Consider the following 26,702-nt stretch of genomic DNA (forward strand, 5'->3'; position numbering starts at 1 on the left):
GAGCCTGGTGGGCTCGAAAAGAGTCAGACATGACTTAGAGACTGACACACACCTCCACACCTCCCTAAACAGGCTGTTGATTGGCACACTGTCTCCATAGCCTTGATGCTCACAAAGATAATTATACAGAAAGTACGTTTGCAGGTTTCATCAGCATGGGGACCAGTTACAGAGGATGAAGATGCTGTCTTGCAAACCTTGCTCCATCAGGCAAGCAGCCTTCAGCTGGCCTCTTAGGGCCCTGAAGGAGACAGTCCTTACCTTGTCTGCATCCTGCTGGATCTGCTGAATAAAGACAGAATCAAGGCATGCCTGTACACTGACCACATATCCAACTGGGTAGAAACTAGGGAGCTCATTGGTGGAAAGAATCGTTCTTCAGAGTCAGACACAGGTGGGTTTTTACTTTTTTAAATATATCTCCTTAAAATATTTACTTATTTAATAATTTTGGGTCACACTCTGTGTAGCATGTGGGATCTTAGTTTCCTGACCAGGGATTGAGCTCACACCTCCTGCATTGGGAGGTGGAGTCTTTTTTTTTATTATTTATTTATTTGGCTGCACTGGGTTTTCATTGCTGCGTAGGCTTTTCTCTAGCTGTGGTGAGTGGGGGCTATTCGCTAGCTGTGGTGCTCATGCTTCTTACTGCGGGGGTTTTTCCTGTTCCAAAGCACAGGCTCTAGGGCACGGGGGCTTCAGTAGTTGTGTTCTGTGGAATCTTCCCCAATCAAGGATGAACCCATGTGCCCTGCATTGGCAGGCAGACTCTTAACCTCTGGACCACCAGGGAAGTCCCCACAGCTGGGTTTAAAGCTCAGCTCTGCTGCTCTGTGTCCATGGCCCCCCAGAGCATGTTACTTTATCGCCATTCAGCAGCTCTGAGATGGGAATAACGGTCCCCACCTCCCTCTCTGGTAAGATTCTCATGAAGCTTAACAAGACAGAGTACACAGACCTTGAGGAAGTATCTAGCGTTATAAATGCCCCTCTGCTTCCCCCTCTCACCTGCAACCTCCTCCCCAACCTGAGCACACTACGGCAGTCTCCTGGCTGCATGGGGCCGAGACCTTGGGGGCAGTTGCACAATAACTGAGATTTTAGGTCACCGAGAGCAGTCTGGGAAGCAGAAGAAAGGCTGCTTTGTTTCGTATTCTCATGCAGGGTGCAGTGGGGAAGGTATTTCCAAACCGTCTTAATTATTTCCCAAGACTTTTTCCAGTTGCCCAAGCCAGCAACCTGGGAGTCATCCTTGATTGCTCCTTCTCTCTCACCTCCCATACGTGTATTTCTAAGGCCTGTTACGCCTCCTTAAGACATTCCAAATCCTCCGAGTCTCTCCGTCTCCATCCATCATTTTACTTTCACTCTCCATCGCTGCTCCCTGGAAAACCACCACAGCTTCCTGAATGGCCTTCAATAACACCCCTCTTCCTCATCACCCAGCGGATAGAGCTCTTTCTAAATGCAAGTCTCTGGGGATGATGGGAAGAGTTGGGAGATTGGGACTGACACGTATACACTACTGATTTGCATGCATGCCTTGCTAAGCCCCTTCAGTCGTGTCTGACTCTTTGCGACCCCATGAACTGTAGCCCACCAGACTCGTCTGCCCACGGGATTCTCCAGGCAAGAATACAAGAGTGGATTGTCATGCCCTCCTTCAGGGGACCTTCCTGAACCAGGGATTGAACCTGTGTCTCTTAGTCACCTGCATTGGCAGGCAGGTTCTTTACCAGCAGCACCACCTGGGAAGCCCCACACTATTGATACTATATATAAAATAGATAACTAATGAAAATCTTCTATAGAGCACAAGGAACTCTACTCAGTGCCCCGTGGTGACCTAGATGGGAAGGACATCCAAAAAGAGACAGCAAGGAGATCCAAACCAGTTAATCCTAAAGGACATCAACCCTGAATATTCACTGGGAGGACTGATGCTGAAGCTCCAATACTTTGGCTACCTGAAAAGCCAAACTCACTGGAAAAGGCCCCGATGCTGGGAAAGATTAAAGGCAGGAGGTGAATGGGTTGACAGAGGATGAGATGGTTGGATGGCATCACAGACTCAATGGACATGAGTTTGAGCAAACTCCACGAGATGATGAAGGACTAGGCAGCCCGGCGTGCTTCAGTCCATGGAGTCACAAAGAGTCAGATAGCAGAAACTAACACAACATTGTAAAGCAGCTATACTCTGATAAAATTTTTAAAAAAATAAATAAAGTCACATTGCAGATTACAGAAAATAACTAAATAAATAAATATTACAATAATTTGCTGTAGGAAAAAAAATCTGGTCTCAGCAAGTTGCTCCCATACTTAAGATCACTTACTGATTACTTGCTTCCCTGGCAGCTCAGTTAGTAATGAATCTGCCTGCAATGCAGGAGACCCTGGTTGGATTCCTGGGTGGGGAAGATCCCCTGGAGAAGGGATAGGCTACCCACTCCAGTATTCTTGGGCTTTCCTCGTGGCTTAGGTGGTAAAGAATCCGCCTGCAATGCAGGAAACCTGGGTTCAGTCCCTGGGTTGGGAAGATCCCCTGGAGGAGGGCATGGCAACCCACTCAAGTATTCTTGCCTGGAGAATGTCCATGGGCTGCATAGTCCATGGGATCCAAAGAGTCAGACATGACTGATCGAGGAAGCACAGCACAGCAGCACTGAGTACTCAACAAGCTCCAAAAGAAAGCCTTACCTCCTGAGCATGGTTCAGTTCCTGTTTGGGCTCCTGCCTACTTTTCTAGCTTTTTTCCCATCAACCCTGCTGCAACCGTCCTCCTCTGTGCACCAGCTCTACTGCACTATTTACACCTCTACATATAAGCCTCCAGAGAAGGCAATGGCACCCCACTCCAGTACTCTCGCCTGGAAAATCCCAGCCTGGTGGAATGCCATCTATAGGGTCGCATAGAGTCAGACACGACTGAAGCGACTTAGCAGCAGCAGCAGCGTATAAGGCCCAGTGACCCCGAGCTTTCCCGGATGTGGGATGATTATTGCTAAAACCAGGACAGTCCCGGGCAAACCAGGATCCTGGTCACCCTAGTTCTGTGTATCGTCTTCCTAAATCCTGAATGCTTCCCCTTGTTTGTCCCACCCTGTGTTTACTATCCAGTACTCCTCATCCTCCATTTCTGCTTGCACATCACTTCTGTAGCCCCCAGGGAGTGGTTTATTCATCCTATCTAGGTGTTCTGGGGCTTCCCAGGAGGCACTGAACAGAAAGTGACAGTGTTAGTCACTCAGTCGTGTCCTGACTCTTTTTCAACCCCATGGACTGTAGCCCACCAGGCTCCTCTGTCCATGGAATTCCCAGGCAAGAATACTGGTACCCATGCCCTCCTCCAGGAGATCTTCCTGACCTGGGGATATAACCCAGGTCTCCCACATTGCAGGTGAAATCTTTACCATCTGAGCTACCAGGGTGCTAGTGGAAAAGAACCCACTGCCAATTCAGGAGACCTAAGAGATGTGGATTCGATCCCTGGATCTGGAGAAGGAAATGGCAACCAATTCCAGTATTGTTGCCTGGAGAATCCCATGGATAGAGGAGCCTGGCGGGCTACAGTCCATGGAGTCTCAAAGAGCCGAACATGACTGAGCGACTTAGCACAAATGCTCAAGCTCTCTTGGCAGTGGCCACTGTGTTCTAACAGCATCTCTGTCTCTCTTCAAGTTATAAACTCATTAAAAACTGAGGCAGGTTTTTTTTTTTTTTCCTTCTACCTATAATCTCAGATCCTAGCAGAGATTCTGGCACACAGCAGATGCGCAATGAAGTTTTCTTGATTTAATGACTATCAGTATCAACATATCAAGTGTCATCTATTTCATATCACTACGTGGGATGTTATGGACTGAATGTTTGGGTCCCCTTCAAAACTCATATGCTGAAGTCTTAACACCCAGAGAGGCTGTATTTGGATGTGGCACCTTTAAGGAGATGCATGAGTGTGTATTAGGGAGCTCAGTCGTCTCTAACTCTCTGCGACCCCATGGACTGTAGCCTGCCAGCCTCCTCTGTCCATGGGATTTTCCAGGCAAGAATACTGGAGTGGGTTGCCATTTCCTCCTCCAGAGGATCTTCCTGACTCAGGGATCAAGCCTGTGTCCCAATGCAGGGGGCCTGGGTTTGATCCCTGGTCAGCAAACTAGATCCTACATGCTGCAACTTAGCCCTGGTGTTGTCAGCCCGTTCCCTGGTGTAGTCAAATAATTTTTTTTAAATTCAAGTAACACTAAATTCAACACTATACTTTAAAAAGAGCATGTTCAGATTGAGCCTATTCCTGTTACAGTCACTCTATGTAGATCTCTATCCATCCTTCTATCTGTATTTGTTATAATGGTGTTTACAAACTGTGGATATTTGTAGTATTTCTGTGACCATAAAATCAGGATGATTTGAACTTAGGGGGAAAAAAAAAAGAAGAGACACCAAGAGATCACTCTTTCTCCCCCTCCCTCCATCCCCCTCACTTTTTCACCTTGCAAAGTCACCCAGGAAAGACCATTGAGCACACACTGAAAAGGCAACCCAAAGGGAGCTCTCAGCAGACATCCACCCTGTCAACACTGGGTCTCAGGCTTCCAGCTTCCAGAGTGGTGAGAAAACAATTTTCTGTTGTCAAAGCCACCAGCCTATGGTATTTTGTTATGGCAGCCCCAGCTCGATAACACAGGGGACATACCCAGTTCATACAACCATGCCGTAACCATTGATGGGTGCGGTCACACAGGCACCCTCCTGAGGCAGAGACCAGCTGCTTTCTATTCCAAAACAGTTCCAGTAATACTTCCCATTCCATTTCAAGACCATAGGTGTTCAACATGACAAGATTGACAAACCTATTTTTCTATCATTCTGCTTTACTTCTGCAAACAAGTATCTTAGAATAGTAACTTCTGGGACTGGAAATGGTTACGTGAATATATGGTTCAGTTTTGAATGTATGACTAATATTTTTTGCAGCTAAGTTGCATTTTCTGTTTTCCAATGACACTTTAAAGCCCATTTATGTTATAGGCTTCCCTGGTGGCTCAGACAGTAAAGTGTCTGCCTACAATCTGGGAGACCCGGGTTCAATCCCTGGGTCGGGAATATCCTCTGGAGAAAGAAATGGCAACCCACTCCAGTACTCTTGCCTGGAAAATCCCATGGACGGAGGAGCCTGGTAGGCTACAGTCTATGGGGTCGCAAAGAGTCGGACACGACTGAGCGACTTCACTTTCACTTTCCTTTCTATGTTACCTGAGTATGCATAATTAATTCCTCCTTTGGAAATGTCTTTGTTTTCTCCACTGACCTGGTGATTATTCATTGTCCCACTCAAATCCTACCAGTATCCTCCCACCCCTGGCCACACTTGTCAGCCCATTCCCTGCCTCAAAGCCTGACATCTACAACTGCAGCCCCCAGGCTTCGCTGTTCTCAGCGTCTTTCTCGGCTCTTGACCAAAGGGAAGCACTATCAGAGTGAGAAGGGAGGAGTGTGAAGGGCGGGGAGATAGAGAGGTGGGTCTTCTCCCTCCCTCTCTGCCAGAGCCTGGTCTCCACCATGGGTGCCTTCCTCTGTCATATAGCACCCATGCTGGGTGGCCCCTCTCCTTTGACCACAGCTCTGGATGGGTTCTAGGAATAGCACACCCTTTCTCTTTTGTTTCTCCAGGCCCAAGGATGATAGAGGCTTCTGCTGTTAATAGTTCCCAGTGGCTTCTCCATTTGGCTTGATTCTCTGTGCCTTGCCTACAGTGTGAGTTAAGGGTTGAGTTGTAACCCCTGCCCCCCATTCCTACGTTGAAGTTCTAACGCCCAAGACCTCAGAATGTGACTGTCTTAGGAGAGTGTCTTCAAAAAGGTAATTAAAGTTAAACAAAGTCATACAGGTGGGCCTTAATCCAATCTGACTTGTGTCCATATAATAAGAGGCCCAGGTGGCACTAGTGGTAAAGAACCTGCCTGCCAATGCAAGAGACATAAGAGATGTTGGTTCGATCCCTGGGTCCAGAAGATCACCTTGGAGGAGGGCATGGCAACCCATTCCAGTATTCTTGCCTGGAGAATCCCATGGACAGAGGAGGCTGGTGGGCTACAGTCCTTGGGGTGGCAAAGAGTTGGACACAACTGAGCAACTTAGCGTATACACAGGAAGAGAAGATTAGGACATCAACAGAGAAGGAAGACAGTCTGTGGGGAAGGCAGCCATCTGCAAGCCAAGGAGAGAGGCCTCAGAAGAAACCAACCCTGCCCACATCTTAATCTGGGACTTCCCAGCCTCCAGAAAATAAATGTCTGTTGTTTTTGAGCCACTCATCAATGGTGGTGGTGGTTTAGTCACTCAGTCGTGTCCAACTCTCTGTGACCCTGTGGGCTGTAGCCCACCAGGCTCCTCTGTCCATGGGATTTCCCAGGCAAGAATACTGGAGTGGGTTGCCATTTCCTTCTCCAGGGCATCTTCCCAATCCAGGGATCAAACTCAAGTCTCCTGCATCGCATGCTGTTTCTTTACCTCTGAGACATCAGGGAAGCCCAGTTATCAATGGTACTTTTGTTACAGCAGCCTAAACGGACTAACACTTTGTTATAGCAGCCCCAGCAAACTATGACACCATGGTCAATTATCCCATCTCTAAACCGCTTGTGGAGCCTTGGGGATGTGCTGGTTATATCCTTCTCAGACCTGGTCTCATACAGCCAACCTCAGCAAGGACACTATCATATGTCCCTTTATCCACTCCATAGTATCTATCATCACATTGCTAAGTTTATAAATATGTCAACGTTTGTGCTGTGAATACCTGTTCCTGAAATACTGCAGGACTTGCTTTCACAATAAGGTTCCTAAGCCATTTCTAAGCGAGGAGCCAAGTGAAATCCAAGTCTCTGTGTAGAGCATCTTGTCATTTTTGGAAAAATCTTTTCACATTTTTTACATCAGCTGATGCTGGAAGGCCTGGGGTGATGACTGAAGTCCAGAGAGCCTCTGGAGATGCTGTGTGAGAGTTTTTGTTGCTGCTTCAGTGGCTGGGAGGCCCAGTGGCTGGTGAGGAAGCCAAGCAAGGTGAGCTGGAACGTGTAGGGAGGCCCTGGGTTCTGCATTTAAGATTGAGGGAGGAAAAAAGATACTGCTAGAGTGAGGGTTGTTAGAACAGCAGAAAAAGCTATCTAATTCAACTTATTTAAGGAGTATAAAGGGCTTCTGTAGTGCCTCAGTGATAAAGGATCCGCTTGCCAAGCAGGAAATGTGGGTTTAATTCCTGGGTTGGGAAGATCCCTGGGAGAAAGGAACGTCAACCCACCTCAGTGTTCTTGCCTGGAGAATTCAGGTTACAGTCCACAGGGTTGCAAAAGAGGCGGACACAACCTAGTCACTAACCAATGACAAAGTAATATAAAACAATTTTATAAAATCATAGGACGGGATGGGATTTCTTCAGACGTCCCAGTTTTACCACCTTCTGCCTCATGCAACCCGTCAAGTATTGAGTTACTCCTAATAAATACACTTCTTTGTCTCCAAAGCACTTTCACAACCATATTTCATTTGAGCCTCAAGGAAATTGTGTAAGGTAGATAGGGAGGTATTAATGTCTCCGTTTTACAAATAAATGAAACTGAAGAGCAGGTAGTTGAAATGCCAGCGTTCAAGGAGCTAAAAGGTGTTAGGGCTGGGTCTGGAGACTCGTGATCCTGAGACCAGGTGGGTATTGATAGAGTTCCCATCATTTACCCTCCCTGCTAATCTGGGCATGCGCACAAAAGACTGATGTCACAGGTGGACATTCCATCCAAAACTCACAGCGAGAAAGGACTTCTCAACATCTGGCTGTGAGCAGAAAAGGCAGAGGAAGGGAGAAGAGAGCGAGAGAAAGACATAATACAAGCTGAGTTTACAGGGAGCAGGAGGGGGCACGTGCACCCTTATCTCGGCCCCAACTGGGCAGAGCAACACAGGAGAGCAAGCAGATGTACAGAGGCTGAGCCTCTCTGAACATGGTCCCCCCCTTCATATTCAGCAGGCAGGTCCCAGGAGTCAGGTCATCCGTTAGCATCCTCTAATGCTCTGATGGATATGTTTGCAATACACAGGGTTTCCATTAATCTGAGGAAACTCCTACTGTAGGCTTTCACTGAATCAGAAATTGCTCCAGCCATGACTGCTGTCTCCAGTGAACTGGGTCCCTCTTCCTCCACAGAGATACCCCACACAGGCTGGTTTCACCTGCACCCTCCACCTGCCTGTTTCTCTCTATATATATTTTTAAAATTGGAGGATAATCGCCTTACAATGTTGTGGTGCTCTCTGCCATACATCAAAGTTAATCAGTCATAATGAGATATATATATATATATATATATCCCCCTACCCTTTTGAGCCTCCCTCCCCCCGCATTCCACCCCTCTATGTCATCATAGAGCTCCAAGTTGGGCTCCCTGTGTGATATAGCAGCCTCCCACAAGTTACGAGCATACATGGGGCTTCCTTGGTGGTTCAAAAGAATCTGCCTGCAATGCAGGAGACTCAGGTTTGATCCCTGGATTGGGAAGATCTCCTGGAGAAGGGAATGGCAACCCACTCCAGTATTTTTGCCTGGAAAATCCCATAGATAGAGGAGCCTGGCGGGCTGCAGTCCATGGGGTCTCAAAGAGTCAGACACATTTGAGTGACTTTGAGAGTGAGTGAGTGTATGTACATAAATGCTACTTTCTCAATTTGTCCTAGCCTCTCCTTCCCCTGCCGTGTCCACAAGTCCATTCCCTACATCTGCATCTCCATTTCTTCTCTGTAAATAGGTTTATCAGTACTGTTTTCCTAGATTCTGTATATATGTGTGGTGTGTGCAGGCTAAGTCACTTTGGTCGTGACTTTGGTCATACAGACCATAATGCATATCATACATGCGTTAATATACAATATTTGTTTTTCTCTGACTTATTCACTGGCTCTCTTTACTCCTTCTCTACATCTATCCTTGGAGGCCCACCTTCTCCAAGAAGCTTGAGTGTTTCAACCCTCAGGGATTTTTGTCTCAGCTGCATTCCTGAAGCCATTATCATCCAGACCCCCAAACTTAGCTTAGTACTGAACATATGCTCTTCAGGACTAGTTCTCTGATGAGACATCAGCCCCCAGAGAATTAAGCTGGAATCCCACACCCTCCTGAATCTATGCTCCTGCTAGTAGATCCATGCATGTTAGCTGTGACTTTTCTGGGAAAGAGTAGGCAAAACTAGGGTTAAACACAGCCAGTCGTTGTAATCCAAGAGGAAAGGGGGAAGGAGTGGGAATTAATTGTTTTCCCATGTTGGAAGTTTTCAGTGTTGTTTCAAGATCTGCATACAGTCAGCATTTTCATGTTGCTCTAAGATTAGCACAAGGTAAGAGAACAAACAGAAGCTATTTTAGGAACAAGGAAAATAAAATAATACCTTCCAAATGGAGGAACAGCCTAGCTCTCTGTGACACAAGAATGGACTCATAATACCTCGGCTGTAACAGTTTCGAATGGAATCCTATTGCAGCGCAAAGTATATTTATCACTGTATTTGAGGAACCCTTTCTCCTAAGTCCCCCCAGGGAGATCCACAGGCCCAGGCAGGCTCCTCTCAAGCTCTCCTTTTCCACCCTGGCAGGTCCCAGGGACTCTCCCGCCCCACTACCTCTCCTCTTGGTAACTGTCACCACCTCCCCAAACTGTCAAGTTTCTCACCCCTTCCTGAGGGGCTCTGGAAGCTGGTCTCTTTATGCCCACCTGTTGGACTGCACCACACAGGCCTACAAAGCCTGCATTTGCCCAGCTTCAAGACTGAAGAAAGCCTGGATTGGGCAACAGAGGGCTTCCCCAGTGGCTCAGCAGTGAAGAATCCACTAGCAATGCAGGAGACACAGCAGATGGGGGTTCGATCCCTGGGCCAGACAGATCCCCTGGAGAAGGGAATGGCAACCCACTCCAGTGTTCTTGACCGGAGAATCCCATAAGCAGAGGAGCTTGCCGGGCTACAGCCCATAAAGTTGCAAAGTGTCAGGCATGACTGAAGTGACTTAGCATGCACAGATGCATCAGGCAACAGAGACATCAGTGGTTTGACAGATGGGGAGCTTCCGTGTCTGAAGCAAAGTCCTAGAGCGACCCCCCACCCTGTGCAGCAGACACCTTCAGGACGTGGCAGCAGGCTTTGCTCCATGTGAAGGGGGAGACTGCCAGTTACATAGAGTGACCCCCCACTCTGTGCAGCAGACACCTTCAGGACGCGGCAGCAGGCTTTGCTCCTGGTGGAGGGGAGACGGCCAGTTACAGGGGAGTCGATGTCAGATGGGCTCATCGATTACCAGGGAAAACAACAGAAGGGCACACCCCTCACTGCCCCTTTGATAAGAACAATCACTAGCTGGCACCTAAGGCAAGTATGTAGGAAGGCCAGAGTAAGTGTAAATGAAGCAGGCACTGGTTGGGCAAGGGATGGACAGAGAGCAAGGGAACAGCCATCTTGAGTGGGCTAGTCAGCCACCACCCTTCCTGGTTGTCCCTGAAAGAAAGCTTGTAGACCTTCTTCATTTTAAGACTTTAATGCCCATCATGGCAAGAGGAAAGACAAAATATGGGGAATTACATGCGTGTGTGTGTGTGTGTCCAGTGGCTAAGTTGTGTCTGACTCTTTGCAACCCTGTGGATTGTAGCCTGCCAGGCTCCTCTGTCCATGGAACTTTCCAGACAAGAATACTGGAGTGGGTTGTCATTTCCTCCTCCAGGGGATCTTCCTGATCCAGGGATCAAGCCTGTATCTCCTGCACTGGTAGGTGGGTTTTTTACCACTTGAGCCACCTGGGAAGCCTGAGGAAATATACAAAGGGTACAAACCTGACAGCTTGAGTCTGGTCCAGAGCATCTGATGATCTGGCTGAAATACCAGAAATTTCTTTTATGTCAACATTGGGTGTTGTAAGCAGATAGGGGAGGGGGTCCCTGGAGAAAGAGAATCAAGCATGACGTCATTTTGGTCCAAGACATTTTGTGATCTAAGCCTGGCCACAATGCTTGCCCTTAAACAGGTCTCAGTCATTAATGATCTTAAGGGAAGAAAGGACTGCAGGAACGAAGGGAAAGCAGTCAAGAAACAATGGGTCTAGGACTCCCCTGGTGGTCCAGTGGCTAAGACTCTGAGCTCCCAATGCAAAGGGGCTGGGGTTCCATCCCTGGTCAGGGAACTAGATCCTACATGACACAACTAAGAGTTTGCATGCCCCAACTAAAGATCCTGCATGCTGTATGATGTGGCCATTAAAAAACATTGGTTCACATTAAAAAATATATACCTTAAAAATTTTTTTTAACAGAGAAATAGAGGTGAGCAAGAAATAACACAGCACAGGCCTGTTTTTGTTCTTCATTTGTCTTTAGCTCTGGAGTAAAACCATCAGTTTTAGGGGAAAGGCCAAGCAGAAAATTCTAGACAGGGTTTTGAAATTTAAGTCCAAGATTATATGATGGCACCATCGAGCTTCCCAAATAGGTGACATAAAGTCGGGGTGTGCCGCCAAATGTGCACAGGACATAGAATTTCTATGGTTCTTTGTTAGTAGAGGCTATGAATTTACATTTCAAAGCATCCATGTCTGAAAAAATTGGCTTCTAATGTAGTTTGCTGTAAAAAGCCAAACTATTTAGTACAAAGGGTTATACACATGCACATACATATAGACTACATATGCACACATATATATTTTTTAAGAATTTTTTTGATGTGGACCATTTTAAAAGCTGTTTATTGAATTTGTTACAATATTCCTTCTGGTTTTTGTTTTGGTTTTTGAGCAGTGAGGCATGTGGGATCTTGGTCCCCCCATCAGGGATTGAACCCCTGCATTGGAAGGCACAGTCTTAACCACAGCACCACCAGGGAAGTCCCTTTTGTTTAACTCTTAAGTAAAAACAAGAAGCCATTTTGCCCCAGTCTAAATATTCAGGGAAAGAAGCAAGTAGAATTACTCCTGTTGGAAATCCCATGTTAATTTATTATGCATAGCATGATCAAACAAGAGGCCACAAGACAGAACAAGCAGACTATGCTCTTTCAGAGGTAAAACAGAAATGCAAAGATGCTAAATCGTGGTCCTTCCTGAGAATTAATTTTGCCCCCAGGATTCTTACCAATTAGGTCTTTTCATCTTGGAGGTATCAGAGGCAGAGCAGGGCGCACAGCACCAAATCCATGGCACAGAGTTCAACACACAGTATTCTACCTGGGGGCGTGGAATCAAAAACCCAGCACTGAGAAGGAGTCATGCAGACACAAGATTTATGGAGACCATGCAGGGAAAGAAAATATATGGGTTACATGTCATACCGCTCTGGATGCAACCATTTTTCACACAGCAGAAACTGTGAGAGAGAAGACAAAGGAGAAAGACAAAGAAAAGCGAGGAGGGGCTTTCCCTGGTGGTCTAGAGGTTAAGAATCTGCCTTCCAACGCAGGGGACGAGGGTTTGATCCCTGGTGGGGGAACTAAGATCCCACAAGCCACAGCCCAATTAAGTTTGCAAGTCACAACTCCTGGAGCCTGGGGGCCACATCTAGAGAGAAGCCCACGCCCCGCAATGAAAGATCCCACATGCCGCAATTAAGGCCCACCTTAGCCCCCACACACACACACAAAATACGGAGAAGGCAATGTACCCCACTCCAGTACTCTTACCTGGAAAATCCCATGGATGGAGGAGCCTGGTGGGCTGCAGTCCATGGGGTCACTAAGAGTCGGACATGACTGGGCGACTTCACTTTCACTTTTCACTTTCATGCATTGGAGAAGGAAATGGCAACTCACTCCAGTGTTCTTGCCTGGAAAATCCCAGGGACAGGGGAGCCTGGTGGGCTGCCGTCTATGGGGTCGCACAGAGTCGGACACGACTGAAGCGACTTAGCAGCAGCAGCATAGCCAAAAAATAATCAATTAAAAATATTTAAAAAAGAAAAGTGGGGAAAGTAAAGGTAAAATCGAGAAAGAGAAGGTTGGAGCCTCCTCCTGGCCACCTGGCTGACCCCTCGTCAGCAACTCAGCAGCCACTCAGCATTAGCACTCTGTCAGCATCCCTGCTGTCTCGACAGTGATTTAATGTGATTCTGATGGATGCCACTAGTTCATGAACACTTCCTGGAGTTGGGCACTGTTGTTGCTAACTCCATTTTCCAGATGAGAAAATAGTGCTTCCGAGATTGTTAACAACTTGTCCCAAATCACTGAGCTGCTAAAATTGTGGGATCAGGCATTGAACCTAGGCTTTTTCAGGCCCAAGCGTGTGCTCTTGGTGAGCAAAGTAAATAATAAGATGGTGTTTAATGGAGGAGAACAGGAACATGTATTGAGTATTTAATATATACCTGGCATGTAATCCTCACAACAGTCCTGCAAGGGAGGTATCATTATTCCCATTTTATAGATGAAGAAATTGAGGCTCAGTGCCCATTTTGGCAGCATGTATACTTAAATAGGAATGATACAAAGAAGATTAGCATGGCCCCTGCTCAAGGATGACATGCAAATTGGTGAAGCATTTCATATTTTTATGGCAGAAACCATCACAACATTGTAAAGTGATTTTCCTCCAATTAAAAATAATGTTTAAAAAGCATGAATAAAACAGGGAACATTTTTTAAAGATTGAGGCTCAGAGAGGTTAAGTAACTTATTTAAAGTTGCACTGCAAAGGCCTGGTCTGGGGCACTTTACCTCCTCTCAGTGTCTATGCTGAGAGTTTAGTACTTTCTCTCTGAAATAAATCCTGTTTGCTTGCTACCATGAAAAAGAAAAAAAAAGGCCAGGTCTCTCAGACTGAAAAGCCCATATTCCATTTTTCTTAAAAAAAAAATATTGTTGTTTTGCTCCTAAATTTTATTTATTTATTTATTTGGCTTCTTCAGGTCTTCACTGTGTCATGTGGAATCCAGTTTCCTGACCAGGAATCAAACCAAGGCCCCCTACATTGAGACTAGTGTCTTAGCCACTGGACCATCAGGGAAGTCCCCCATATTCTTTCTTATTCTTTCTTCCAGATGGAATTCTCAGGAATTTAATGGTTTGAACTAAGTAATTAAAAATCTCTCCTATATATATTTTTAGATCTGCACATCCAAACCAAACACCTAGTATATTTGTCAGAATTTGAAAGAACTCTATTAAAGACTGTTTGCAAGAAAACCACTGTATAAACTATGTTTTATAAATTCTTCAATTTTAATTAATTAGGTTTTCTAAAATTCAAAGGGAAAAAAAGGAGACAGAAACCAGTTTTTAGTGATTTAGAATTAGGATTCATGAATACACTGGGTTCTTTTTAGGTATTAGGGGAAAGCAGAGAGTAAATGTGGTGGGAAACTATGAGGGTCCAGAGATTCAGACTTTAGCCTGGAAGAGACATTAAAGAGGTATTTCAGGGACTTTCTGTGCTCCCAATGCAGAGGGTGTGGGTTCAATCCCTGGTCAGGGAAGTAGATCCCACATGCCACAAGGGAGACTGAAGATCTTATGTGCTGCAACTAAGACCCAGTGCACTGAAATAAATATTTAATAAATAAAATAAATATTTAAAAGAAAACTCAATTATTAAAAAAAAAAGATGCAATTCTAACTTATTTTAGAAATAGCTTGAGTGTCTGCTAGTCAACAGGAGAGCAAAGGCCAGAACCTGGAGTTTCCCAATTCTTAAACCACTGTTTTTTCTTAGACATGAACCATAAATCGCTTTAGAGAATACTCCTTTCTCCTCCTCTCTTAATTCAGATAGAGGGGAAAAAGTGAGGAAGCTTCAGTTGAATTCAGTTGCTTAGTCGTGTCCAACTCTTTGCGATCCCATGAATCGCAGCATGCCAGGCCTCCCTGTCCATCATCATCTCCCAGAATTCACTCAAACTCATGTCCATCAAATTGGTGATGCCATCCAGCCATCTCATCCTCTGTCGTCCCCTTTTCCTCCTGCCCCCAATCCCTCCCAGCATCAGAGTCTTTTCCAATGAGTCAACTCTTCGCATGAGGTGCCCAAAGTACTGGAGTTTCAGCTTTAGCATCAGTCCTTCCAAAGAACACCCAGGACTGATCTTCAGAATGGACTGGTTGGATCTCCTTACAGTCCAAGGGACTCTCAAGAGTCTTCTCCAATACCACAGTTCAAAAGCATCAATTCTTCAGTGCTCAGCTTTCTTCACAGTCCAACTCTCACATCCACACATGACCACTGAAAAAAACCATAGCCTTGACTAGATGGACCTTTGTGGGCAAAGTAATGTCTCTGCTTTTCAATATGTTATCTAGGTTGGTCATAACTTTTCTTCCAAGGAGTAAGAGTCTTTTAATTTCATGGTTGCAGTCACCATCTGCAGTGATTTTGGAGCCCCAAAAAATAAAGTCTGACATTGTTTCCACTGTTTTCCCATCTATTTCCCATGAAGTGATGGGACCAGATGCCATGATCTTTGTTTTCTGAATGTTGAGCTTTAAGACAACTTTTCCACTCTCCTCTTTCATTTTCATAGATACCAACGGAAAATTTCATGCAGAGATGGGCTCGATAAAGGACAGAAATTGTATGGACCTAACAGAAGCAGAAGATATTAAGAAGAGGTGGCAAGAATACACAGAAGAACTGTACAAAAAAGATCTTCACAACCAAGATAATCACGATGGTGTGATCACTCACCTAGAGCCAGACATCCTGGAATGTAAAGTCAAGTGGGCCTTAGAAAGCATCACTATGAACAAAGCTAGTGGAGGTGATGGAATTCCAGTTGAGCTATTGCAAATCCTGAAAGATGATGCTGTGAAAGTGCTGCACTCAATATGCCAGCAAATTTGAAAAACTCAGCAGTGACCACTGATTCATTCCAATCCCAAAGTAAGGCAATGCCAAAGAATGCTCAAGTGAAAGTGAAAGTGAAGTCACTCAGTCATGTCCAACTCTTTGGGACCGCATGGACTGAATCCTACCAGGCTCCTCCCTCCATGGGATTCTCCAGGCAAGAGTACTGGAGTGGGTTGCCATTTCCTTCTTCAGGGGATCTTCCCGACCCAGGGATCGAACCCGGGTCTCCCGCATTTCAGGCAGACGCTTTAACCTCTGAGCCACCAGGGAAGCCCAAACTACCGCACAACTGCACTCATCTCACATGCTCAAAATTCTCAAAAATGCTCAAAATTCTCCAAGCCAGGCTTCAGCAATATGTGAACCATGAACTTCCAGATGTTCAAGCTGGTTTTACAAAAGTCAGAGGAACGAGAGATCAAATTGCCAACATCTGCTGGATCATGGAAAAAGCAAGGCAGTTCCAGAAAAACATCTATTTCTGCTTTATTGAATATGCCAAAGCCTTTGACTATGTGGATCACAACAAACTGTGGAAAATTCTTCAAGAGATGGGAATCCCAGACCACCTGACCTGCCTCTTGAGAAATCTATATGCAGGTCAGGAAGCAACAGTTAGAACTGGACGTGGAACAACAGACTGGTTCCAAATAGGAAAAGGAGTACGTCAAGGCTGTATACTGTCACCCTGCTTATTTAACTTATATGCAGAGTATATCATGAGAAATGCTGGGCTGAAAGAAGCACAAGCTGGAATCAAGATAGCTGGGAGAATGCTTAAAGACTATTAAAAAACAATCAGAACATTAAGAATCAAGTTATCCTGGAAGGAGGTCAAGATGGTAACCACAGACTCTGGAGTTAAGGGGAGGAGCACCAGGCAAGATAAGTTCTTATCTAAAGCAATTAGAGTAAGCAGGCAATTAGAAGTTTTTGTTACTTGTATTTAGCTGAACACTGTGAACAGAAAGCTTTTTGAAATCCTTGGCTAAATCAAAACCTGGAAAGTGAGGATTTCTAAACTTTAAGAAAAAAATGCTGAGCATGAAACAAAAAAGGTATTTGTTTTTATACTTAACTTGGTAGGAAAAAGGAAAGAAAAAACAAGATGTCAGCTCAGCTGGGTCCCAATTCCAGCCCTGGGAAGCCCAAAGCCCAGCTGTGAGGTGGAGCTGATGTAATAATAATAGAAATAAAGTACACAATAAATGTAATGCACTTGAATCATCCTGAAACCATCCCCCCTTCTCCAATTCATGTGAAAAATTATCTTTCATGAAACTGGTCCCTAGTGCCAAAAAGTTTGGGGATATTCAAAGGAATGTTCTTTGTCCTTCACACTCACGCTTTTTTTCTTCTAACCGCCCCATCTCACAAAGCTTTAACCTCTCCTAGCGTCACACTCCTCTTCCCACTTTGAGGGGCAGGGTGCACGCCAGTGCTCAGGCCTCAGGTCCTCCCTGGGCGCTGGTGATCTGTCCTTCTCATCCTGGCTTTGTAAGGCACTCCCCTAAGTTTTTCCTGCTCCCTTGTTTCTCTGCTGCTGTTGCTAAGTCGCTTTAGTCGTGTCCGACTCTGTGCGACCCCATAGACGGCAACCCACCAGGCCCCCCTGTCCCTGGGATTCTCTAGGCAAGAACACTGGAGTGGGTTGCCATTTCCTTCGCCAATGCAGGAAAGTGAAAAGTGAAAAGTGAAAGTGAAATGTCCGACTCTTAGCGATCCCATAGACTGCAGCCTACCAGCCTCCTCCGTCCATGGGATTTTCCAGGCAAGAGTTTCTCCTGAATCTTCCTAGATAAACCTGTCTAAATGATGCAAGAATTTTCTATCTAATGAATCTGTGATTTTCTCCACTTTAATCCCACCCGGGCTGTGTCTGCCACACTCTCTCCACAGCTGCACTTGTCTCTGTTTCGTTTTCAGCTTTCTATTTTACGCTGGAGTACAGCCGATTAGCAATGTTGTGATGGCTTCAGGTGGACAGCAAAGGGACTCAGAAATACGTATTCATGCGGCCATTCTCCCCCAAACCCCTCTCCCACCCAGGCTGCCACATAACATTAAGCAGAGTTCCCTGTGCTGTACAGTAGGTCTTTCATTATCCATTTTATTGTCAGATTTTATTTACTCCTTACTTTCTTTATGTCCCCTAAATGAATCTCCTCAAAACCCAGTTCCTCTCGTCTCAGGCCCCATAGCTAGTATTTCATTTTCACAATCACCTTGCCTCATGCAGGAGGTTGCTCCTTTCCTCCGAGGGCGGGGTGTGGTGGGCGGGGCGGGGCAGGGTCGGGGGGGGGGGGCGGCGGGCAGACTGGTGCAGTGGAGGGAGGGGGCCTGAGCCACCTGCAGCCTGCGGCCTGAACAGCCACAAGGCTCCCCCAGTGGCAGAGTGATACAGACTCTGCCTGCCAACGCAGGAGACGCAATAGACTAGGGTTCAATCCCTGGGTCTGAAAGATCTCCTGGAGTAGGAAATGACAACCCACTGCAGTATTCTTGTCTGGAAAATTCCATGGAAAGGAGGGGCCTGGTAGGCTACGGTCCATGGGGTTGCAAAGAGCCAGACAAGACTGAGCATGCATGCACATCATAGACACCAACGTGGAGTCAAACATCCCAGCTCACTTTTGGAGGGTTTAATTATGCCTTAATGCTCCTTATTATAATTAAGCAGAAATAGTGATTCTAATTAGCATATTTACAGAAACCACACAAGTATGCTTCCCTGGTGGCTCAGATGGTAAAGAACCCACCTGCAATGCAGGAGACCCAGGTTCAATCCCTGGGTGGGAAGATCCAACCCACTCCAGTATTCTTGCCTGGAGAATTCCATGGACAGAGAAGCCTGGCGGGCTACAGTCCACAGGGTCGCAAAGAGTCAGACGTGACTGAGCAAAGAACACACACAAGTAGATCCATATAATTGCACACTTCACCTACTTGTACCTTAATGGTGTTCCATCCTTGTTTACTTTGCCCTGGTTTCCCTTTCAGCCTGAATGAGCACAACTTTTTAAGTCTTTAATTTATGACTATTTTAACTTAAGCAAGCCCTGCTAGAGGGTGACAGATGGTGAATGTCAAAAACCCAGAGGGAGGGTTTCTGTTTAGCCTTTGATTTTTGTTTTGTTTTTTAAGCAAGAGAAATATCTGATTGTGCTCATAGTTTGTCGGAGAAGGCAATGGCAACCCACTCCTCTGTTCTTGCCTGGAGAATCCTAGGGATGGGGGAGCCTGGTTGGCTGCCGTCGATGGGGTCGCACAGAGTCGGACACGAATGAAGCGACTTAGCAGCAGCAGCAGCAGCTCATAGTTTGTAAGCATACGTCACCAACTTTTATCTTCCTGCAAACTCCCTGTTCTCCCCCAGATTCTCTTCTACTTCTGGCTGAGGAGGGGCTGGGCAACTAGGCAGCCGCATGCCTGAGTGGCTCGGGTGATAAACCTCACAGTTATTTTTCTCAATTAAGGTTTTCACTGACAATTTTACCGTTCCATTTTAAGCTTCTTCATTCCCTTGGACCTCGGTACATATGTCTGTGATAAGTCTCATCCCGTCCAACCAGATTGTCTCCTCAGAATATAGGCTAACCTATTTCAAAAAGCTCATCTCTCTCTCTCTTTTTGGAACCTAACACTTGAAAATGCATTGAAACAGAAAGTAATTAAGCTTTAAAGGAGAGCTATAAAAGTGATTTATTCATGAGTACACACTTATCCTTCTCCCAATTACACCCACTTTATATTATTTTTTCTTTAGTGTGTATCTGCAGCCTTTTTCTAAATCTTTACTACTAATGGAAACTTTTTATTCCAACCTTATTTCCTTCTGCTTGGCTCCAAAGACTCTCATGTGTACTGAAAGGGATCTACTGGGGGTACAGAACCAGGGTACAGAATTTGGGAAATTCTGCTCTGAAATAATAATGCTCCCTAGTCACAACCACTGACTTTATTAGGTTGTCAATTAGCCATTTTTTTAATTAGGGAAAGAAAAGTTCTTAATTCTTTTTTTTTTTTTTCTGAAGTTATTTGGTGACAGAACAGCTATGGAACACATATTGGACTGGCCAAAACATTTGGGTTTTTCCATAAGATGTTAAGGAAAAATCAGAATCAAGTTATTGGCCAACTCAATATCCTTTTCTTGGGCTTGCCAGGTGGTGCCAGTGGTAAAGAATTCTCCTGCCAATGCAGGAGATGCAAGAGAAGATGGGCTTGATCCCTGGGTCAGGAAGATCCCCTGGAATAGAAAAAGGCAATCCATTCCAGTATTCTTGCCTGGAGAATTCTGCAGACAGAGGAGCCTGGCGGGCTACAGTCTATGGGACTGCAGAGAGTTGGATACAACTGAGCAACTAAGCACAGCACAATACCTTTTTCTTAGGTCAGTGGAACTTGCATTCTACAGATAAGTAATTTCTACAAAGAAATTTCTATAGGCTTCCCTCTGTGACCCCAAAGGACTCACAGAAGAAGAAAGAAACAATGATAATAATACTTCCTTTATATTGTATAGTTTTCAAAAGCAGATTCACACACATCAATCCATCCAAGCTTTTAAAAAAAACGAGGCTCAGAGAGATTAAATAAAGGGCATCTTCCAGGTCACACGGCTAGCCAGTCAGTGTCAGAGACCAGAATTTAAACCATTTACTTGATGGTTCCCATAAAAAAAAAAAAATCAATCTCAAGAATAGGATTATAGAGATCCAGCATTTTTTATTAACATTATGGAGGGGAATGTTTTGTAAGCAATACTTACCAGCGACTATGCTTTTCTTAGTTTAGATCTGTCTTGTGATTTATTTTTCTTATCATGTGACCGTCGGTTGAAAGCTGGGGTCATTTCATGTGTTTTCCTTCTTCTGTTAACTGGAGAGCATTGGGAAAATTATAAACATCATTTTAAAGCTTTGGTGGTTGGCATAGCTCTTTGTCTATTTGATTTTGTTGTTCCTGCGGTTTAAAAGATTATCTTCACTCAGTTGGAAAGAAGCCAAGTGTTTATCAATAGTGAAGGGGTTGAATAAACTCTGACACATCCACACAATGGAGGACTGTGGGCTGTTAAAAGGAGGCCAGAGTATTTCTTCATATACCTATGGACTGAGCTCCTGGATATATTGTTACATGAAGAAAGAAAGTGAGATAAAGTGGTATGTATTGTGAGACACCATTTCTTTCAGGAAGGGGTGCATGTGTCTGTATTTGTTTATATTTTTTTCATCCGCCCCACTTCCCCTCCTTTATGATTTTTTAAATGTAGGGACATTTTAAAAAATAGTTTACCTATCTGTAGGATTCCCCTGTGATCCAATTAGGGACAGGGAACAGTATTGGAGACTTCTCCAGATACACTTTGTTTTGTATATTTGACTTTGGAACCATTTCAAAATTATGAAATAAAAGAAAAAAAGATTTCAAAAATCTAAAAACAGCTGGTGGTGTTACCCCACACAAAGGAATAACTTCATGGGACTTTAACACAGTCATTTGTCTGAACAGCCTTAGTAGAACATATCCTAAGGACAAAAACACAGGCGAAGACATCCTAAACTGTTTTCAGTAACCTTATTGTTTGTATTAACATTAATATTTGTTTTTTAAAGTGATTGCATAAAAGAGACACAGATGTGTAGAGCAGACTTTTGGACTCTGAGGGAAAGGGAGAGGGTGGGATGATTTGGGAGAATGGCATTGAAACATGTATACTATCATGTAAGAAACGAACCGCCAGTCTATGTTCTATGCAGGATGCAGGATGCTTGGGGCTGGTGCACGGGGATGATCCGGAGGGATGATACGGGGTGGGAGGTGGGAGGGGGGTTCATGTTTGGGAGCTCATGTACACCCGTGGCGGATTCATGTCAATATATGCCAAAACCAATACAGTATTGTAAAGTAAAATAAAAAATTAAAATTAAAAAAAAATAAAGTGATTGCATATAATAGGATAAAGTATGGATTCACATTATTATTATTATGAGTATATACCTTCAAGCTAAAGGCAAAATGAACCAGAAACAAACATTGATTTGTTTTGACAATGACATGAGTTAGCAATTCAGAAATTACTTCCAGGATTTGTTAAGTAAATGTATACTCTGTGTGTATACTTCATATAATACATTTTTTTATACAAGATTATGCTGCACTGTGCTTAGTTGCTCAGTTGTGTCCAACTCTTTGTGACTCCATGGATTGTAGCCCGCCAGCCTCCTCTGTCCATGGGGATTCTCCAGGCAAGAATCCTGGAGTGGGTTACCATGCCCTCCTCTAGGGGATCTTCTCAACCCAGGGATGGAACCCAGGTCTCCCGCATTGCAGGTGGGTCCTGAGCCACCAGGGAAGCCCGTACAAAATTATGTATGCACATATATATGTCACAGAAGGGAGGTGCAAATACAGAAAAGACTGTTATGAACCCTATGGTGCTGGATTGGAATCTGCGGTATTAAAATATTAAAAGAAGCTGTAAGAAAAGCATTACAGCTACAAAATGCAAACAAATCCTAAATAAAAGGTCAAATTTACCAATAAAGGTTCATTCACTTTCAATCACTTTTTGCTTCTTGGGGCTTCCCTGGTGGCTGAGCAGTAAAGAATCCACCTGCAATGCAGCAGATGCAGTTTTGATCCCTGGGTTGAGAAGATCCCCTGGAGAAGAGAATGGCAACCCACTCCAGTATTCTTGCCTGGAGAACCCCCATGGACAGAGGAGCCTGGTGGGCCACAGTCCATGGGGTTGCACAGAGTCTGACATGACTCAGTGACTAAACCACCACCACCAGTGAAAAGCATTTGTATTTCATAGTAGCTTCTGTTTTCATCTTTTCATAGACCAAAGTGCCAGTAAATTGTTTCTAAAAGGAAAGAAGTGGAGAAGGGCACAGTTCTTACCCTTGCCAGCTGTGTTCAATGGGGTCACTATTGTCCAGGTAATTGAAGCAAATGATATCAGTTGGATGCTTGTCAGAAGACCTCCACGGTGGGAGTTCTTTCTCCCCTGGGTGGTTCTTCTTTCTTAAAGAGGAAGAGGATCGGAAAGCAGATGAAGAAGACAGCTTTCCCCCTGGAGAACTGCTTCTAATAGGTTGAACATCCGTGATCACAAACCCATCTTTCGGAGGTGTCTAGAAGGAGAAAATTATTTCTGTTCTCAAAACAGTATAATAATAACAAAAGTAAAACAAAGAACATGGACTTCCCTGGTGGTCTAGTGACTAAGAATCTGCCTGCCAATGCAGAGGACACTGGTTCAATCCCTGGTCCAGGAAGATTCCACATGCCCGTGTGCCACAACCACTGAGCCAGTGCTCTAGAGTTTGTGCTCTGCAACAAGAAAAGCCATTGCAATAAGAATCCTGAGCATGGAAGGTAAAGAATAGCCTCTGCTCACTGCAACTAGAGAATGCCCAAGGGCAGTAACGAAGACCCTTTGCAACCAAAAATGAATAAGTAAATAAATGCTTTTAAAAAAATCATCATTATCATCATCACCATGATTGCACTGATAATGGTGGCAGTGATCACAGCAGCCACCAACCCAGAGGTACTTGTATGTGCCAGGCACCGTCTCAGGAAGTATTCCTGCATTATTATTTTTTGAGCGGGGTTATACAGTGAGGCATGCTGGATCTTCGTTCCCCCTACCAGGGATCGAACCTGCACCCCTTACACTGGAAGCGCAGTGTCTTAACCATTAGACCACCAGGAAAGTCCCATTCCTACATTACTTTATTTAACCTTCATAATAACTTTAAGAGGTAATCGTAACTGCTTCCATTTTACAGAAGAGAAAACTGAAGGTAGGATAAAGTGATTAATTTTTCCATTACTACTATGAAGACATAAGCAGTAAGACCCAGGGTCAGAATTTGAATCCAGGACTCTCCAGCTTCAAGTGCACACAATGAACTTCTCTATCCTGTATCGCCACCTCTCCTACAATATCATTATACAGTTATTCCACAACTGAAGTTAGTTTGTTCATAAAAATATACGTTCTTAAAAACAGTACCCTGTTCTCCCTATCTAAAACACAGAGACAATTTCCATCATGTAGGGGTAAACTATAGATTTTATCAATTATCAAAACTTCAGCCATTTCTAAAGAATTGGGAAATGAAAGTCTTTTTTTTTTGAAAGTCTATTTTTTAATTGCCCAAAATGAAAGTCTGGTTTTCTTATATATAAAATTCATAAGGGTTTTTATGCGGTTGTAGCCTAAGGGAACAGGTACTGCTATGTTGAGAAGCCATTAAAGGCTTAATTTTTATTCTTTAAGAGATTAGGGAAGCTTTGCTCAGTAAATTGGTTTGCTTAAATTGTTTGTGAAAATTTAAAAATTCCCCAAGTTCCTCCAAGCAGAATCAGTTAGTTTCTTATCCTTGTTTCAACTGATCTTTCTTTGTATATATTTCTCTTACAAGATAGTACTTCGTATTCAATGTGGTAACTATCTGTTTGTCTGTGTTCTGGTCCATAGACTAGGCTCCCAGAAAGTGGGGTTAAGACCATTGTAGCCTTAGCAGCTAGCATATAACAGTATTTCATACATATTTACTGATTTAGTGAGTGATTGTAAGTAGTAGAGTAAGAAGACATTTTACTTTTATATAATTGATGGCTCATTACTAGATTAGTATTCAGTGTTTTGTGTGAGTCCTGGCAACCCACTCCAGTACTCTTGCCTGGAGAATCCCCATGGACAGAGGAGCCTGGTGAGCTACAGGCCATGGGGTTGAAAAGAGCTGGACACAACTGAGCAACTAAGCACAGCACAGTGCAGATCTCACTTAAAGTGGACATTCAAGGAATCCCCTGGGGGTCCAGTGGTTAGGACTCCACACTTCTACTGCCGAGGAGCAGGAGTTCGATCCCTGGTCAGGGAACTAAGAGCGCAAGTCACACGGGGTGGCCAAAAAAATAAAATAAATAAAATAAGATGGACATTCACTTCATTTTTCTGAGTTTATATTGAATGAAATCTATTTTTGCTGGATAAAAAAGCATTTTCAGGGGAGAAAATTTAGGCATGAATGCTAGTAACTATATACCTAAATAAACATCATTAATTCTGAAAAGTACAAAATATTTGACCATTAACAGAATAGATAATAATGAAAACTGATGACTTTCTGTTAAGTAAAGAAAAACTTTGTTCCCTTTACCCAAAGCTGTTTGAGCCTTTTTAAAATCTCAAATGTTGAAAAAATTTTAAATACTTTTGTTTGCATATATTGAAATGACCAGACATCTTTTCTCTTCTAGTCTGTGAATTACATGGACTGATTTTTAAATATTATGCCAACCTTACTCTCCTTGGATACATCCCACTTGGTCATCATGTATTATTCTTTTTTTTATATCTTACTGGGTTTAATTTGCCAATTTTTTCTTTAATAGAAAAACTGAAATTTACTATAACAAAGTACTCCCTAAAGAAATTAAATACTAAGCAACAATGTGGCAATTTTCTTGTATCAGAATTATTCATCATTTTAAAATATGTGTGTGTTAGTTGCTCAGTCATGTCCGACGCTTTATGATCCTATGGACTGTAGCCCACCAGGCTCCTCCAACCATGGGGATTCTCCAGGCAAGAATACTGGAGTGGGTAGCCATTCTCTTCTCCAGGGGATCCTCCTGACCCAGGGATCAAACCTGCATCTCCTGCATTGCAGGTGGATTCCTTACCGTCTGAGCCACCAGGGAAGTGCATAAATAGTTTCTGGAAAAAGAATTATTGTTGAAGACCAAGTATTAAAATCAAAACCTTTTTTCTACAACCTGGTTAATCACTTTTCTCTCCTCTGCCCCAGAATAGCCCACGCTTCAGCTATTGAAGCCTTTCCCTGCCTATGAGTGACTTTGAATGAGAGTTAAGGAAAGCCTTGTGATAAAAGGAGTCATAGCTATTGCAATTTTTAAAATAACTCTTCCATCACTGCACTTTACATTTTTCTTTCCAAAAGAAATTCTCATGAAGAACAGCCATCATTGAAATCAGAAAGACTGCTTTTATCATTGTAATTATAACAATATTAATTATGCAGTTTATTACTATATTAAATGTAGAGGGTTTCTACTTCAAGCAAATACACAATAAAATGAAACGCAAATGAGCATGTTAAGAGCCAACTATTCATATTTCAAAAGGATTCTTCAGTTCAAAAAGGACTCACTGTACCTTTTCTATTAAAAAAAATCACTGTGGTTTTAAAAATAATTTAAAAATTGTAATTTACACATAATTTTCAGGAACTCTTCTATTATACAAAACAATGCACAGCTCTGCATGTATATAGCTCATGCCACAAAGAAAAAGCTCATAAAATTTTCCCATAAGTTATCTAATTAACTGTGACTATAAGAATGAACATAAACATTGGTTACAATGCATAGAAAACCACTAGAAACATTTATGCTCATACTATTTACTGTTTATGATTCCATGTAAGGACTTTACATTGCTAGTATCTAAAGTGAAAAGAACTTTAATATGCCCATTATGCCCTTTCCTAATTACTAATTTTTTGCAAACTTTTCTTTATTAATGATAGAAACATAAACTTCAGTTTGCCTGGTAGAATCACAGAAAATTTGAATTAGTTAAGTAAAATTTGATGACCCATAGGTAATAAATACTGCATATTACCCACAGAATCCCAGTGTCAGAATTGTGTACTGTAGGCATCAGAGACACAGAAATCCAGGAATCTGGAGAGAATGAGGAGCTCCAAGTCATAACTTGGGTGGAACTGTGGTTTGTGAGAGTCAGATGACTTTCAACTAACATGGATATCTTGAAAAGAGCTGTTAAGTTCTTAGAA

General features: G+C 43.7%; 1 long non-coding RNA gene and 1 other non-coding gene across 2 annotated transcripts in view; one reads left to right on the forward strand and one right to left on the reverse strand.

The window, feature by feature from the left end:
- Positions 1 to 10,880: 10,880 nt before the first annotated feature.
- The window catches only part of LOC138416904 (uncharacterized), a 45,938-nt gene continuing 30,116 nt past the window's right edge, over positions 10,881 to 26,702 (reverse strand). Inside the window, exons 4-8 of the long non-coding RNA XR_011247876.1 lie at positions 22,768 to 23,000; positions 20,630 to 20,739; positions 12,702 to 12,844; positions 12,158 to 12,249; positions 10,881 to 10,972 (exon numbers count right to left, since the gene is read on the reverse strand). This is a non-coding gene — a long non-coding RNA (uncharacterized lncRNA). The remainder of the gene's footprint in view (positions 10,973 to 12,157; positions 12,250 to 12,701; positions 12,845 to 20,629; positions 20,740 to 22,767; positions 23,001 to 26,702) is intronic.
- LOC138417961 (U6 spliceosomal RNA) lies at positions 13,463 to 13,569 on the forward strand. Its single transcript, XR_011248372.1, has one exon. It is a non-coding gene; the product is annotated as a U6 spliceosomal RNA (small nuclear RNA).

Source organism: Ovis canadensis, chromosome 13 (assembly GCF_042477335.2).
Source record: "Ovis canadensis isolate MfBH-ARS-UI-01 breed Bighorn chromosome 13, ARS-UI_OviCan_v2, whole genome shotgun sequence".
In the NCBI taxonomy this organism is placed as follows: Eukaryota; Metazoa; Chordata; class Mammalia; order Artiodactyla; family Bovidae; genus Ovis; species Ovis canadensis.